Below are 16,113 nucleotides of genomic sequence, written 5' to 3'. Positions count from 1 at the left end.
GCCACCTCCGCTTGCCTGTGGACTTGCTCATGGGGACCGAGGCTGTGGAAAGAGGGTATAGTACCACTGACTGGGTAAATCGGCACCACCACCAACTGCTCAATGCCTACCGACGAGTCTCAGACCATCTGAGTACAGCAGCCGCCAAGAATAAGAGACTATACGACCGGACTGCCCGGGAGGCCCCTTTGTTACCTGGGGAGCGAGTGCTGGTATGGGACAACCGGCGCCCAGGGAAAGGGAAGCTCAGTGCCCGCTGGGAGTCGACGCCATATGTGGTGGAACAACGACAAGGGCCTGATGCCCCCGTCTACTCTGTACGGCCCGAAGGGAAGCCCGGACCAATACGGGTGCTCCATCGAAACCTGCTCCGTCCCTGTCCGAACTACCCGAAACTAGCGGCTGAGGCTCCAAGTGCACCACCCGCCTTAGAGGCACCTATGATAGGGTGGGCTGTGGTCCCGAGGGACCCTGAGGTTGAAGCCAGAGCGGCTCTGCCCTCGCCACCCCGACGATCTCAACGGAACACCCGAGGACAACCACCTGAGAGGTACGGCGAATGGAATTGAGGGACGCCCGTTCCAGGGACTGGAACCGATTGGCAAGGGGGGATGTCACGGGTGACAAAATCGCTCAGTAAACGGAACCTTCTTGAGAGTCCTGAGTTTCCTAGGGGAACGTATTGGGTGCAACACTCCACTACGGTTCCGGGTGTGATGGAAACATGCCCGTACTGATTAGCGCTAATGCATGGCAGGTGTGAGAGAGAGAGGAGCGGCGCTCACACAGGCTTCCTGTTTCATAAGCCACAATATAAAAGGAGCATTTAGAGAGTGTTTGCAGCGCGGTTGGTGGGTGTACAGTGTATCAAGATTCCAAAGGGTTGACAAGAGCAGACATTAAAGTGGGTTGACTCTAGGCAGTGCTGGATACAGGCTTCCTTGGAAAAATCGTTGGAGTGTGGAGATCGCCCATTCGAGTTTGCTGGGTCATATTGATCGTTTGTGGGAAGACTGCTGGACCGAGCTAGGGCTGGATCTGTGCTGTGGAAGGAGAGAGGAAAGATAAGTGAATTGTTTTCATCTTATGAACATTTGAACCACTTGAAGAGGATACAGTGAATGTGGATCTGACTGTTGGAGGAGCTATGTGTTTCAGAGTGTGATGAGAAGGAATTAAAAGTGAAAACCCTGTAAACGAGCGCAACGGACGGAGTGGGGCCTCTGTCCAACCCTATCGTGTGAGTGAATTGCAGTGCTTTTGCCTTATTGATACACATTGATTTATTGCTGTGGAATTGAAGGGAAAACAAGTGTGCTGTGTCTTTGTTGAGAAGTGGCCCCCATCCATGCTTACATGTTCGTGGAAGGTTATTAGATCTGCCCTCGTCAGAAGCCCAGAGTGATACAGTGAACTGAAGAGAGAGTAATTTGTACTGTGAAGATCCCCACCTGTTCTACTTGCTGTTTGAGCCTAGAAGCATACAGCACCACTGGTAAAGTAACCTTATGACTCACTGTCTCCCTATTGTGAACTGAAGAGAGAGTACTGTGTACTGTGACTATCCTCACCTGTTCTACTTACTGTTTGAGCCCAGAAGTATACAGCAACGCTGATAAAGTAATCGTTTAACCCACTGTCGCCCTACTGTGAACTGAGGAGAGAATACTTTGTACTGTGAAGATCTCCACCTGTTCTACTTGCTGTTTGAGCCCAGAAGCATACAGCACCACTGGTAAAGTAACTTTATGACTCACTGTCCCCCTATTGTGAACTGAAGAGAGAGTACTGTGTACTGTGACTATCCTCACCTGTTCTACTTACTGTTTGAGCCCAGAAGTATACAGCAACGCTGATAAAGTAATCGTTTAACCCACTGTCGCCCTACTGTGAACTGAGGAGAGAGTACTTTGTACTGTGAAGATCCACACCTGTTCTACTTGCTGTTTGAGCCCAGAAGCATACAGCACCACTGGTAAAGTAACCTTATGACTCACTGTCTCCCTATTGTGAACTGAAGAGAGAGTACTGTGTACTGTGAATATCCTCACCTGTTCTACTTACTGTTTGAGCCCAGAAGTATACAGCAACGCTGATAAAGTAATCGTTTAATCCACTGCTTCATTACCGTGCACCCACGAGAGTACCCTGTACTGTGAGGAATCCTTACCTGCCATACTTACCGTCTGAGTCTGGAAGTCTGCAGCACCGCTGTGGGAAAAGTAAGCTTTTAATCCACTGCTTTATTATCGTGCACCAACGAGAGTACTCTGTACTGTGAAGAATCCTTACCTGCCATACTTACTGTCTGAGTCTGGAAGTCTGCAGCACCGCTGGGGGAAAAGTAAGCTTTTAATCTACTGCTTTATTATCGTGCACCAACGAGAGTACTCTGTACTGTGAAGAATCCTTACCCGCCATACTTACTGTCTGAGTCTGGAAGTCTGCAGCACCGCTGGGGGAAAAGTAAGCTTTTAATCTACTGCTTTATTATCGTGCACCAACGAGAGTACTCTGTACTGTGAAGAATCCTTACCCGCCATACTTACTGTCTGAGTCTGGAAGTCTGCAGCACCGCTGGGGGAAAAGTAAGCTTTTAATCCACTGTTTTATTATCGTGCACCAACGAGAGTACTCTGTACTGTGAAGAATCCTTACCCGCCATACTTACTGTCTGAGTCTGGAAGTCTGCAGCACCGCTGGGGAAGAGTAAGCTTCTAATCCACTGCTTCATTACTGTGCACCAACGAGAGTACTTTGTACCGTGAAGAATCCTTACCTGAAATACTTACTCTTGGGTCTGGAAGTCTGCAGCACCGCTGGGGAGAAGTAAGCTTCAACCCCCCTGCTCCATCATCGTACATCGACGAGAGTCTCTTGAACTGTGAGAAACCTTTGGCTTAATAAAGATTGTTACTCCTTTGAAATTTATCTCTGTCTCCGGGTCCTCTGTTGTGTGCCTGTGGTGTCGGCTCCTCACGGTGGTGACTCAGTTAGAGGGGGGGTGGTTGGTCACCCGAGCGTTCCTCCCCTCGACCTGTGACAAATGCACATTAAGTGTAATTTATTTCAAATATATCACATATTAAGTTGAAATAAAGTGTAATAAGTTGCAATCAAGTGTGATTTTTTTGGAACAACTTAATTGGTACTTTAATACAACTTTATATATACTTTCATAATTGCTTCTAGTGTATTTAAATTATAGTTAAAGTGCACTAAACAATATGATGACACAATTAATGTGATTAAAAATATACTTTGAAGTCAGTCAACAATACACTTAAGTGTGAATTAAATACAATTTTTTCGGGGCACTAAATGCACATTAAGTGTAATTTATTTCAAATATATCACATATTAAGCTGAAATAAAGTGTAATAAGTTGCCATTAAGAGTGATTTTTTGGAACAACTTAATTGGTACTTTAATACAACTTTACATACACTCTCACAATTGCTTCCAGTGTATTTAAAATACAGTTAAAGTGCACTACACAATATAATGATGCAATTAATGTGAACTAAAATATACTTTAATGTCAGTCAACAATACACTTAAGTGTGAATTAAGTGTAATGTTTTCGACAAACTTAATGCATATTATATGTAATTGATTTCAAATGTATCACAGATTAAGCTCAAATTAAATGCTATTAGTTGATATTAAGAGTTATTTTTGAAATATGGCAAAAGTGTACTTCCAAATATACTGACAAGCAAATAATGTCAACAAAAATCTACTTTAATTATATAATAGTGTACTTGTTTATTACATTAAATACATTTTTTAATTAAAAAAAATATAGTTGCAATTTATTTCAAATTTGGACAAAAAAAGTCTTAATAACCTATATAGTTACAATCAACACAAATTCAATTTAAAACCCTCTATATTTACTGACAAAACAATCTCTAAAATAAATACATAAAAACCTTTCTGTTGATGCACAAGAAAAAACCCAAGAAACAAACGGTTACAACACTTAAAATGAAAATTCTGTCATTATACACACCTTCAAGTTGTTTCAAACCTGTATGAATTTTTCTTCTGCTGAACACAATGAAGATATTTTGAAAAATGTCAGTAACCAAATAGTTAACTGGTCCCATTGACTTCCATGGTATTTTGTTTCCTACTATGGAAGTCAATGGGACCAGTTAACTGTTTGGTTACTGACATTTTTCAAAATATCTTCGTTGTGTTCAGCAGAAGAAAGAAAGGTAACACTTAACTGCACACTATTATTCATTATAAGCATGAGTTAACAGTTAATCATTTACAGAATTAATAGACATTAATAATAAGTTTCTAAATACAGCAATAAATGTTTTTTTCTTGATTTATAAGCATATCTATAATGTGTTTAATAATTGTAGTTTCATACTTTGTTAATGATCAATTAATAATTTCTTAATGAAGTATAGCATTATTTACAAACCAGTTATTTAAGAGTTGTCAGTGATTCATAAGATCACTTAAATGTAAGTTGAGGGTGAGTATATGATGACAGAATTTTAGACATTTTCAGAAAACATAATTCTGTATGATTTATAAGATTGTTTCCATGTAAATTACTGGTATTACTATACTGTTGGGGTAATTTGGTCTCCATAACCTAGGGATTACCAGTACAAACATAATTTTAGAAGCAAACCCAAATTACATCAAATACACAACCCATGAATTAATACAAACAAAATGTGATGTTGCAAAATGTGAACACTAAAATTCAAACGGGTAATGAAAAAGTTATTATTAGTTAACTCCTTCAGTTAACATGAACTAAGAATGAATAATACTTGAAGCATTTGTTAGCCTTAGTTAATGTTAATTTCAACATTTAATAATGCATTATTATATTCAAAAGTTGTGTACTAAAATTATAATGCACTGTGAACTTGTATGAACAATAACTATAAATTGTTCTAACTTTAACAAACTAAATTTGAATGAACTAATCTTAGATTAATAAATACTGTAAAAATGCTCATTTTTTAGATCATGTTTTGCTAATACATAAACTATTATTAACAAATGAAACCTAATTAAAGTGTTAACAAACCTGGTTAATTTTAGCTCTTAAACCTTTTCGTAGCACCAACATTAAAGAGGACAAAATGCTTACTTCAGCATTACAGTGAATATAATTTTGTCTAAAAAATAAAAATAAAATAAAAATGAAGAAATCCAAAGGCAAAAAAAAAAGAAAACCAAAATCATTTGTCACCAAATGTTTTGAAGTAGTTGGAAAGTCCTGTTTATGTCAATGTCCCGGTGCTCTCCAAAGTAAATGTGAATGGATTTGTTCCAAAGAGGCAGGAAAGTCAGGAAAAAAATACCTTGAGAAAAAAAAAGAAAAAAAAATTGTTTATAAAACAGATCCAGTCCATTATTAAATTTGGCTCAAATGAATGAAAGTGATAGATATTTTCCCTTTAAAGTTTTACATACACCTTGCAGTATCTGCAAAATGTTAGTAATTTTAGCAATAAGAGGGAACACAAAAATGTATATGTCTTTTTGTTTAGTACTACCCTGATGAAGCAGTTTATTCTGCAAGGTGTATGTAAACTTTTGACTGCTAACTGTTGATGAATGTGTGATGTGATGAATTACCTCATCAGCGTCACACATAAATTATTGGAAACATGATAAATTTAGCTCCCGAATCTATATTGCGTATAGCAACGTTACTATCTGCGATTAAAAAGCACTCATCGCAATATCAACTGCGGTGAAAAAAAATCAATAAGGAAAGCATCAAGATATACTTACTTGACTAATTATTTGCAGTATAACATCTCATCTGCAAACAGCCAAACAAGCTCCTTTTGTTCTCTTCTTGTTTTCATTTCCTCATGCATCGCGATTACAGAAACACAACAGCGCATTTTTCAAACTCTATGGAAGTAGTGCGTCATCATGACGTCTGGCGCATGCGCATTAAACACCGTGTTCATATAGAGTATATTTTTATTTCAACTTTTCTGTTTAAGTTGAAGTTGTTCTAACTCTTTGTGTTGTTATACTCTGTAAGTTCACAAAACGCTACTCTTTCAACCAACTAAAAGTCAATATTTTTGTTCAGTGTAGATTGCAATTAAATGTGTTTAATTGACTTTCTCACATATGTAAAGTACCACACATTACTGTTATGCTAAGACTCCTCTCATAAATTACATTTTATTCTCATATATTATGTAGAAAACTGACAAAAATGTCAACAATAAGTTGTCCTGGATTATACTGTATTGCAAATTTATTGGAAAAAAACATTCCAAGTGCATTAATGCACACAGTCGATATATTCTAGATTAAACACATTTAAAATAAATGAACTAATTGTTTTTGGACAACACACTTGAGTTGAAATTAAAATGAATTACTTTCCATGTTTTCCATTAAAATTATTATTTTATTTAGTATATTAGTCAATTCATCAAAATACATTTCATTTAATAACTTTAATAACTTAACAACACTATAAAATCATAATTATTTAAAATGTAAAACTTAAGTAGACACAATTAAAAAGGGAATTTTTTAAAACATGCACTTAAGTGTGATTAGAAATATTAACATGAAAGTGTACTTTCTTTAACTAAAACTTAAAGGTGCAATACCTAAGATCTAGATGCCGCTAGAGGGCGCTACATTCAAAACAACAACAACGGCTTTGCTTGATGACGCCGTGGAGGAACGCGGAATGATGGGAACTGTTGTTTTCAACTCCACCGTGGATAAATCAGTCAGACGGGAATCGAAAATTAGTTGTCATGGATGAGGTAAAGTTCGATTTCTATAAACGTTGCGTTTAATGACATGCTTGTATTTCATTAAACTGAAATAACCGTGCAAGAAAAGTCAGGTTTAAAAGTAAATTAGTTATCACAGATGTTACTGTACGAGTCACTGGACGAAGCTATGGTGGAGAGGGTTTGAAGGGGCAGGTCTCTCGCAAGGAGTTGACGTGGTTGGCCCTCCTTGGTAACTTTATAAAAATAAAAAATCAATTTAATGTCAGTTATCCCAACCTGCGAGAATTCATTTCCGGGAGGTATATTTCGATAACAAGATTGTGGGGGTGGGAGGGAAGGCTAACTTTCGCGTTCGCGAGGCACAAACGCAAAGTCTCTCCCTCTGTACAGTGCACGCGCTGTACAGTATGTCTCGCTCTAACATTATATCCCGGGAGATTTGAACTAATTTGCGGGCATCAGGGAAACGCTATCAATATGCGGGAGATCCGGGAGACTTGGGATGTCTGCAATGTACATTTGACACATCTTTTCATGTCGTGTAAGTATTCAACCACAGCTACAGTTTCACAAAATTAACGTTAAGGGGGTCGCACACCGGACGAGAAGCTGCAGCGCCGCGTTGTACCACATAATTATTCGAACACATTATTATCTATAAGTGTACACATACCGGCGGCGGCACAAACCCTGCTGCGCCACAGAGCGCCCTTTACATAGTTTTATATAAAATTGTAATTATTTTTGCCTCAAACCGTTGCTAATGGATCCTGACTTTGCCCTATGCTGCAATATCTATGCATTTAGTTTTGCAGTCATTTACAGAAATCAGCTGCTTGAATGACAATTACTGATTATTATTAGATTTTTCACGTGAGATTCTCAATTCATTCTGTGAACGGATGATCTGAGGTAAAGTTTTCAGACTGCAGACTCAGCAACGATTGTACTTAATTGTACAGTACAATAACATAGAACAGACATTATCTTCATTTTCTGTCATTAAACATAACAATATTGCTGGCCATACACTGATGAGAAAGTGCGCGTCCGGTGTTCGATAACGTTACTGGAGTTGTCCTAAACGTGACGCGGCACTTCTCGTCCGGTGTGCGACCCCCTTTACAGCCAACAGTTCACATTCCGAGAATAAATGAAAAGAATATATGTGCTCCATTCCATAACAAATGCGCGAAACAAGCTGTCGTTTGATAGACGCTAACGCACAACTACAACTACCGCATTTGTCCAGGACTACACGTAGTAAGAGCGGAAACCGAGGTAAGCGGATATGACGCGATTGACTCGCGACTCCCAGCTCACCCCTGCTGACACGTGCCGTTTCCTTGGTTAAAATCTCAATTTTCTCGCGATTTAAACATTGTTTGAAACATTTGGAATATTGTGAGTTATCATCTTTACTAAATATATAACACTGGCCTTGTGATTTTGGGATATTTTAATGCAAAAATCTTAGGTATTGCACCTTTAAGTAGACATTATTAAAAAATGATTTTTTTTAAAAACATGCACTTAGGTGTATTTAGAAATATTGTGAAGAAAGTGTACTTAATTTAAGTTAAATTTAATTAGATATTATTACAACGTGCATTTGTAAAAAGTACACTTAAGTGTGTTTATAAATATGATCACGAAAGTGTACTTTCTATAAGTAAAACTTAATTAGACATTATTACAAAGTGCATTTTTAAAAAGTACACTTAAGTGTGTTTATAAATATTGTCATGAAAGTGTACTTACTTTAACCCTCATGTGGTGTTCAAAACCCTATAACACTTGTGGTGTTCCCGGTCAAAAATGACCGGCCCATAAAAAATAGCTTATAAATCACTCATTATACCATATTTTCACCCAATCTTGGATTCAATCTTTTTGTCAACTTGTTCTCTTTCAATTAGGACTGGTTTTATATTTCTGTTTGCATCTGATTAATCGTGAGCCTCGTTTGTCTGAGAGTAGGCATCTCATTTTTTGAGTAAAAAAAATAATAATTTATGAGTAAATTTGGAAATATGATTTTTTTTTTTTTTAAATGGCTACTGTTCATCACACTAGTCTACTCTAATGATTTACCAGGAATTTTGTTTTGAAACTTTTGTTTTGTAAAAACTGTTTCTGTTTGCATCTGATTAATCGTGGGTCTCATTTATCTGAGAGTAGGCATGGTCAAAAATTGTCACAATGGGCGACCATTGAAAGTGAATGGGAGAGACTGAAAATAACAGAACAATTTAGTTTTCAGGAGCATGTTCATTATTTTCATGTACACATATGAGCATGTGTGCTTGCAAACATCGAGCCCTTGGACCTGTGCATGTATCGATACATTTATACACACGTTACCCAGACACACACACACGTTAAAACACACAAGCTTTTTTGAGTATTACACACATTCTTTTCCACAGAGAGAAATGATCCTCCCCACTATTTTCTGAGTCAAAAATCTGATGAATAACATCATGTGCAGAGAGCTGCTTTGCCATTGTGCTGCCACAAATGAATGACAAGCAAGGTGCTGTGAGGCATTTATATATGCCTGTGGTATCACATGATGTATATTTGTAAATATTGTCTAGTTCTGTGTGAGAACCACTGTCTATGGTGAGAACCTCACAGTTCCAAAACAAAATGTCATAATATTTTTTCTGGAAGCTGTGATGAAACAAGAACTTGAAAGAAAGATTATTTTGAAGCCGGATCACTGCAGTCACGGCCAGTTTGTGTGTGTGTGTGGTAATGTCAGATGGATAAATGTATATTAGGTTAGGGTAGAATCAAATTTCTCTCTGTGGAAAAGAATGTGTGTAATACTCGAAAGTTTGTGTGTTTTAACGCGTGTGTGTCTGGGATGTGTGTGTACAGTATAAATGTATCGATACATGCACAGGTCCAAGGGCTCGATGTTTGCAAGTACACATGCTCATATGTGTACATGAAAATAATGAACATGCTCCTGAAAACTAAATTGTTCTGTTATTTTCAGTCTCTCCCATTCACTTTCAATGGTCGCCCATTGTGACCATTTTTTACCATGCCTACTCTCAAATAAATGAGGCCCACGATTAATCAGATGCAAACAGAAATGTAAAACCAGTCCTAATTGAAAGAGAACAAGTTGACAAAAAGATTGAATCCAAGATTGGGTGAAAATATGGTATAATTAGTGATTTATAAGCTATTTTTTATAGGCCGGTCATTTTTGACCGGAAACACCACAAGTGTGACTATGTTCCATATTTTTTACAAAACAAAAGTTTCAAAACAAAATTCCTGGTAAATCATTAGAGTAGACTAGAGTGATAAACAATAGCCATTTTTTTCAAAAAAAAATTTCATATTTCCAAATTTATTCATAAATTATTTATTTTTTACTCAAAAAATTAGATGCCTACTCTCGGATAAATGAGGCCCACGATTAATCAGATTCAAACAGAAATATAAAACCAGTCCTAATTGAAAGAGAACAAGTTGACAAAAAGATTGAATCCAAGATTGGGTGAAAATATGGTATAATGAGTGATTTATAAGCTATTTTTTATAGACCGGTCATTTTTGACCGGGAACACCACAAGTGTAACAAGGTAACAGAACTCCCACAAAAAAAATACGAAAATGTTCAAAAAACAAATGAGATATAGTTATACCGCTTGGGAACAAAGTCACTAAGTTTCAGTCCAAAGCGATAACATTAACTAGTATTTTCAGGAAAAAGAAAATCTTCTCCGGGTCAAATTGACCCGAACACCACATGAGGGTTAAGTAAAACTTAATTACATATTATTACAAAGTGCATTTTTTAAAAGTACACTTAAGTGTGTTTATAAATATTGTCATGAAAGTGTACTTACTTTAAGTTAAACTTAATTACATATTATTACAAAGTGCATTTTTAAAAGTGCACTTAAGTGTGTTTATAAATAATGTGATGAAAGTGTACTTACTTTAAGTTAAACTTAAGTGGTCTTTAATTGTAATTATATTATATTATCTGCAAGTACACTTTTCAAAAAGTATACTTTCATGAGTTTAAGCACACAAAAAGTACACTTTCAATACAATTAAGCACACTTCTTTTTCACAAGGGTTCTTGTTTTAAATACTACTAAATACTACTAAAAATAATACAAATAATAATATTGACATTCTTCTTCTAAATAACAGCACCATTAATAAAATCATAATAATATAATAATGTTACAAATTGTCATTATTAATGTGAATGAATGGTACTCCACATCACATCATCATTACCTTTGTACAGGCCTACATGTGACGTGATACGAAATTAAATGCTAATTGTTTCAAAACACGTGCTGTCAAATAATGCATTGTTATGACAGGTCAGTTGCTCATCCAAGTCACATTTATTTATATAGCGCTTTTCACAATACAGATTGTATCAAAGCAGCTTCACAGTGATAACATGAAAGTAGTACAACACAGATCAACAACATTGCTAAACACTATATAACCCCAACTGAGCAAGCCAAAAGCAAGCCAAAACCAAGGCGACAGTGGCAAGGAACCAAAACTCCATCAGATTGGATGGAGAAAAAACCTTGGGAGAACCCAGGCTCAGTCGGGGGCCAGTTCTCCTCTGGCATTCATATTATAAATATTAAAATAAAAATATTGTTTATGTATAAAACGGCGCCATAACATATCACAGGCGTTGGTCCTCTGATCACAGGCGTTGGGGCATCCGAAATCCCCGTGAGAGGCTGGATACAAAACTGGACCTGACGAACGCCATTTTTCTCGAGACAAGCGTCCCGAGATAACAGCAGAAAGGCAGATGGGAAATAATTACCATAGCTGATGTTCATAATGATTTCCATTATACGGGAGTCGGTGTTAGAAACCCCCTATCTCACAAACGCTCCGCAACCCAAACTCTCCGCAACCCAACCATACGCGCCGACCCGTTTGTCTAGAACCCAGCTGGCATTTTAACGTTGATTCACCGGTGAAACAACGTCAGGGACCAAGGTTGGATCAACATTGGATTATGTTTCGATTTTGCAAATCTAATCAACGTTGATTTTGCAACGTTGTTTCACCGTTGACATCATGAATGTTGTTTCACTGTTGATGTCGCGACGTTGTTTCACGATCTCTCCTTTCAATATTGGTGAGTAAAAGTTGTATGTCGAAGTTAAACCAACATTTAATTATGCTTCGGTTTTGCAAATTGAATCAACGTTGCTATCGTGATATTGTTTCAGTCTTACCTTTCAACATGGGAGAATACAATTATACATTAAATTACAACGTAGTTTGAATACACGATCATAACAATGCTAACTGATTTAGTGATTAACTATACACTGTAGTCTACACTAAAACATTGTTTAATGTCAAACGACTGACAGCAATGGCTTAATTACAAACACATTTAATAAAGAGTTAGCACATGCTCAAGATTGTAAAACAAGTTTTATTTTGGAAAACAAAACAAAAAAGTCTAAAAATACTTTCTACATCTGAAAACTTTAACTTGCAGTGTTTTCAAAGTAATGTTAAAGTAAAGTACAAATCTGAATGGAATACTTAAAAGACAGTTTTTGTTCAATTACAGTAAAACTTAGATGAAATACATTTAATATTTTAAGTGTACAGTAACAGTAGAAAAACTTAGCATCTCAATAAAATGCGACAGCCTTTTGCATTGCTCTAGTAGAGTCCCAGCTTGAGGTCTGCTCCGATGCCATCGCTTCCTCTTGCTCCCTCTTCACTTCTTGTCTGCTCTCTGTACGATCCTGTAGCTCATAAATAAAAGCAAAAACAGTTAAAACTGAATACAAAATTATTTACAAGATTTTCACTTACACTGTTCAATAACAGTCGAGTTGAAAAAGTATACAACACTATCCAAGGCATGTTATGTATTCAGATGTAAATGTACAATATCAACCATAATTAACAAGCAGTTCTTCAGAGCCCCAAGGTGGAATTGATTGCTGCTTAATATTAAAGGTCACTTTGAAATTAATTTTTGATATGTTTTATCTTACCTCAAGGGCATTCAAGATGTAGGTGTCTTTGTTTCCACAGTATTTTCAATTTTGACATTTTTAGGTCAAACCATTCTTGTCTGTCAGTCATATAATGGAGGTCTATGATCACCACCTCAAAGAGCATGCAAAGAAGTCCAGATTAAACATGATTTAATGACTCATAAATGTAAGTACACATTGATGGCCTAAGACACGAAAGAACGGTTTGTGTGAGAAAACCAACAGTATTTAGGCCTATATCGTTTTTACCTTTTGTAACCACAGCCAAGTCCAAGTGATCTGAAGGCATAATCGGTCTGCGCAAGCGCCGTAAGTGATTCATTGTTTACACAGAGATTTCGGAAGTTTTAACTGTCACTGGGATCTAAACATATTTAGATATATAGGAAATCACAATAAAACTTCTGAATCTCTGTGTAAAAAATGAATGACGTACACACGCAAGAGATCACTCCCGGCGCATGCGCAGACCGAAGCGCCCGTGCCTTTAGATCAGTTGGACGTGGCTGTGGTTACAAGAGGTAAAAACGAAATAAATACTGTTAGTTTTCTCACACAAACTGCTCGTTTCGTGTCTTAGGCCATCAATGTGTACTTACATTTACGAGTCATTAAATCATGTTTAATCTGGACTTCTCTGTGCATGCTCTTTGAGGTGGGCCCCATAAATCTCCATTACACGACTGACAGACAAGAACGGTTTGACCTAAAAATGTCAAAATTGAAAATACTCTGGAAACAAAGACACCATCTTGGATGCCCTTGAGGTAAGATAAAACATATCAAAAATTAATTTCAAAGTGAACTATCCCTTTGAACCGTGATTAATTTTTCAGGATTCGTTGAAAGTTCAAGAGAAAAGCAATTAATTAAAATATATATATGAAGAGTTCAGATGCAAAAGCCTCTAAATGCCATTTGAAATTTTCTTCTTTAATGATGATTTTTATCAAACTTGTATATTTAAGTTCAGTAATTTCACTTAAATGGCAAATTGTTATTTAAGTGAAATTACTGAACTTAAATATACCAGCTTGATAAAAATCATCATTAAAGAAGAAAATTTCAAATGGCATTTAGAGGCTTTTGCATCTGAACTCTTCATATATATATATTGCATTACTATAAATGTCTTTACTGTCACTTTTGATCAATTTAATGTGTCCTTTCTGAAGAAAAGTATTTCTATTTTATATATATATAAAAAAAATCATATTGACCCCAAACTTTTGAACGGTAGTGTACATTTTTATTAAATTGAGTAAAATCAAATCATAAAAGGTCAATGAATGCATACCAGAAGTGATAGCAGCTAAAGAAAAATCCTCCACCAAATTGCCAGTAATCATATGGATCCTTGGTGAGTCTGGAAGGGGAAACAAGAAATGATTCAATGAAAAGCTCTAAAAAAAGCCCTAAAAAAGCAGGATTTTTTTTTTCATTCCATAAACAATCTTAAAATGTATTTAATACTACAAACGTTTGCCATTATAACGCATTCACACAACATGAACAGAGTACTGTCATCTTTGAGACTGTTAGTTATTACATGATTAAAATGTAAACGCATATTTAAAGCATGGCAATCCCATCAGAAAAATGTGTATCATAGAAAGGGAAGCACACAAAAAAGCCAACTGGTACATCAAAATCAAGCCATAATATAATGTTACCTGCAGCCTTTATCCTGTTATGACATGTCTGAGGGTCTTTCCCTTAATGTTTTCCAGTGAATTAAAGACAGGACTGATGAAGGTAGGTGACATGACCTTTCACTGCGGCATGTCAGAGGAAGAAAGACAAAAGTACAAAAAGTTACTCAGACTTTCTATCAGTAAATGTCTTTCATGGATGATGAGAATCATACTTTATACTTTATATTAATCCCAGTGTAGGTTTTTGAAAGAGTGTGTAAAATTGACAAGAAACAAAACTTACTGTAGTTGGTGGATTTGTCTCTATTTGGGTGTTCTCCCCCCGAAAAAATCATATTCCAATGCTTAACCTAAAACAAATATAAACAAATATAATCATTGGCAGTTATCAGGGTTCTTAGAGGTTTTGAACTTCTAACGAATAAATTACGATTTTATCACTTTATTCCGAGACTAATTACCTCTCATGCATTTAAGCTAACACAAACCACCAACAACAACGCACAGCAGTGTCAGATGGTAACGTAAGATACATGAATAAACTTAATAATATCTCTAGCGCGATTCACTGATGCAGTAGAAAAACACTCATTTGCAGGCTGCTGCATTAGGCCTATGTCCGTTACCAGTTTGTAAAAATCTTGTCTACAGACAGTAAAAAATGAAGATAATGATCTTCATTAACGGGTGATTATCAGTTTATAGCGTTACCCACAAACTAAATTTACACTCTATTCAACAGATTTCAACAGAACAGAACGTTAATACCTTTTAAACATTTATTGATATTTGTTAACATATCTAAAGTGAAACTGTGGTAACGACATACATTAAGGACAGGAACATAACGTTTAACGTTCACGTTATACTGTAGAATAAAAAATGTTGTCTTACCTTTAGTGATTTCGCCAGTATTTTTACAGACCACGTAACATTACGACCCCATCCTCTGTTCACATTCCAGCTTTTGTCCTTCATTGACATATCACAACTCAAATTCGCTCAAAATAAGAATTTAACAAGAATTTTTAAAATAATCCGTGTCCGACGGGGTAATAATCAGCAGAGCAGATGCTGCTCACCTCATACCGACTCAAACAATAACGGACGTATTTTCAAACTTAAAATAGGCGCGCATTTTGTCATTGGCCAGTTTCCTGGAAGACAGAAAGATTAACCAATCATAATCAAAGTAAACCGGTGAAACAACCAATAACAGTAGTTTCAGCGTGATAACATAGCGAAATGTGTATAGAATATTTAGTTTGCAGTCTGTATTTATTTAATTAATTTGTCAAATGGTGTTTTCATGACAGTGTATGATTTAAAAAATATATAATAAAGCATGGTAAACTGTTAGGTAAGCACACAGTATTGTAAATCCACACAAAATCACAAAGCAAAAAGTTTCTGCTGCACTCTTGAGGTTGAAATTATTGGAGAGTTGTCTATAATGATAATAATTATATTTTAACATAGCCAAGGCTGTATTATCAGAATATCATTAAATGCTAATAATGATCATAAACTTTATAAGGCAGATTTCTGTTGTATGTGGTTGAAAACATTACGTTGTTCCAACGTACAGATCTTGTACAAATTTCAACGTTGATTTAGAAGTGTTTTCTTAACATTTTTCAACCGTTTAGCATTAAA

General features: G+C 36.2%; 1 long non-coding RNA gene across 1 annotated transcript; it reads right to left on the bottom strand.

The window, feature by feature from the left end:
• Positions 1-12,186: 12,186 nt before the first annotated feature.
• On the bottom strand, positions 12,187-15,549 carry LOC120464164 (uncharacterized). The gene is made up of 5 exons (XR_016169024.1): positions 15,352-15,549; positions 14,741-14,807; positions 14,476-14,577; positions 14,100-14,168; positions 12,187-12,544 (listed from the first exon to the last, which is right to left on the bottom strand). It is a non-coding gene; the product is annotated as an uncharacterized LOC120464164 (long non-coding RNA).
• Between the last annotated feature and the right edge of the window lie 564 nt (positions 15,550-16,113).

This window comes from Pimephales promelas, chromosome 6 (assembly GCF_988280905.1).
Source record: "Pimephales promelas chromosome 6, fPimPro1.hap1.1, whole genome shotgun sequence".
In the NCBI taxonomy this organism is placed as follows: domain Eukaryota; kingdom Metazoa; phylum Chordata; class Actinopteri; order Cypriniformes; family Leuciscidae; genus Pimephales; species Pimephales promelas.
This window is presented reverse-complemented; position numbering and strand designations above follow the sequence as displayed.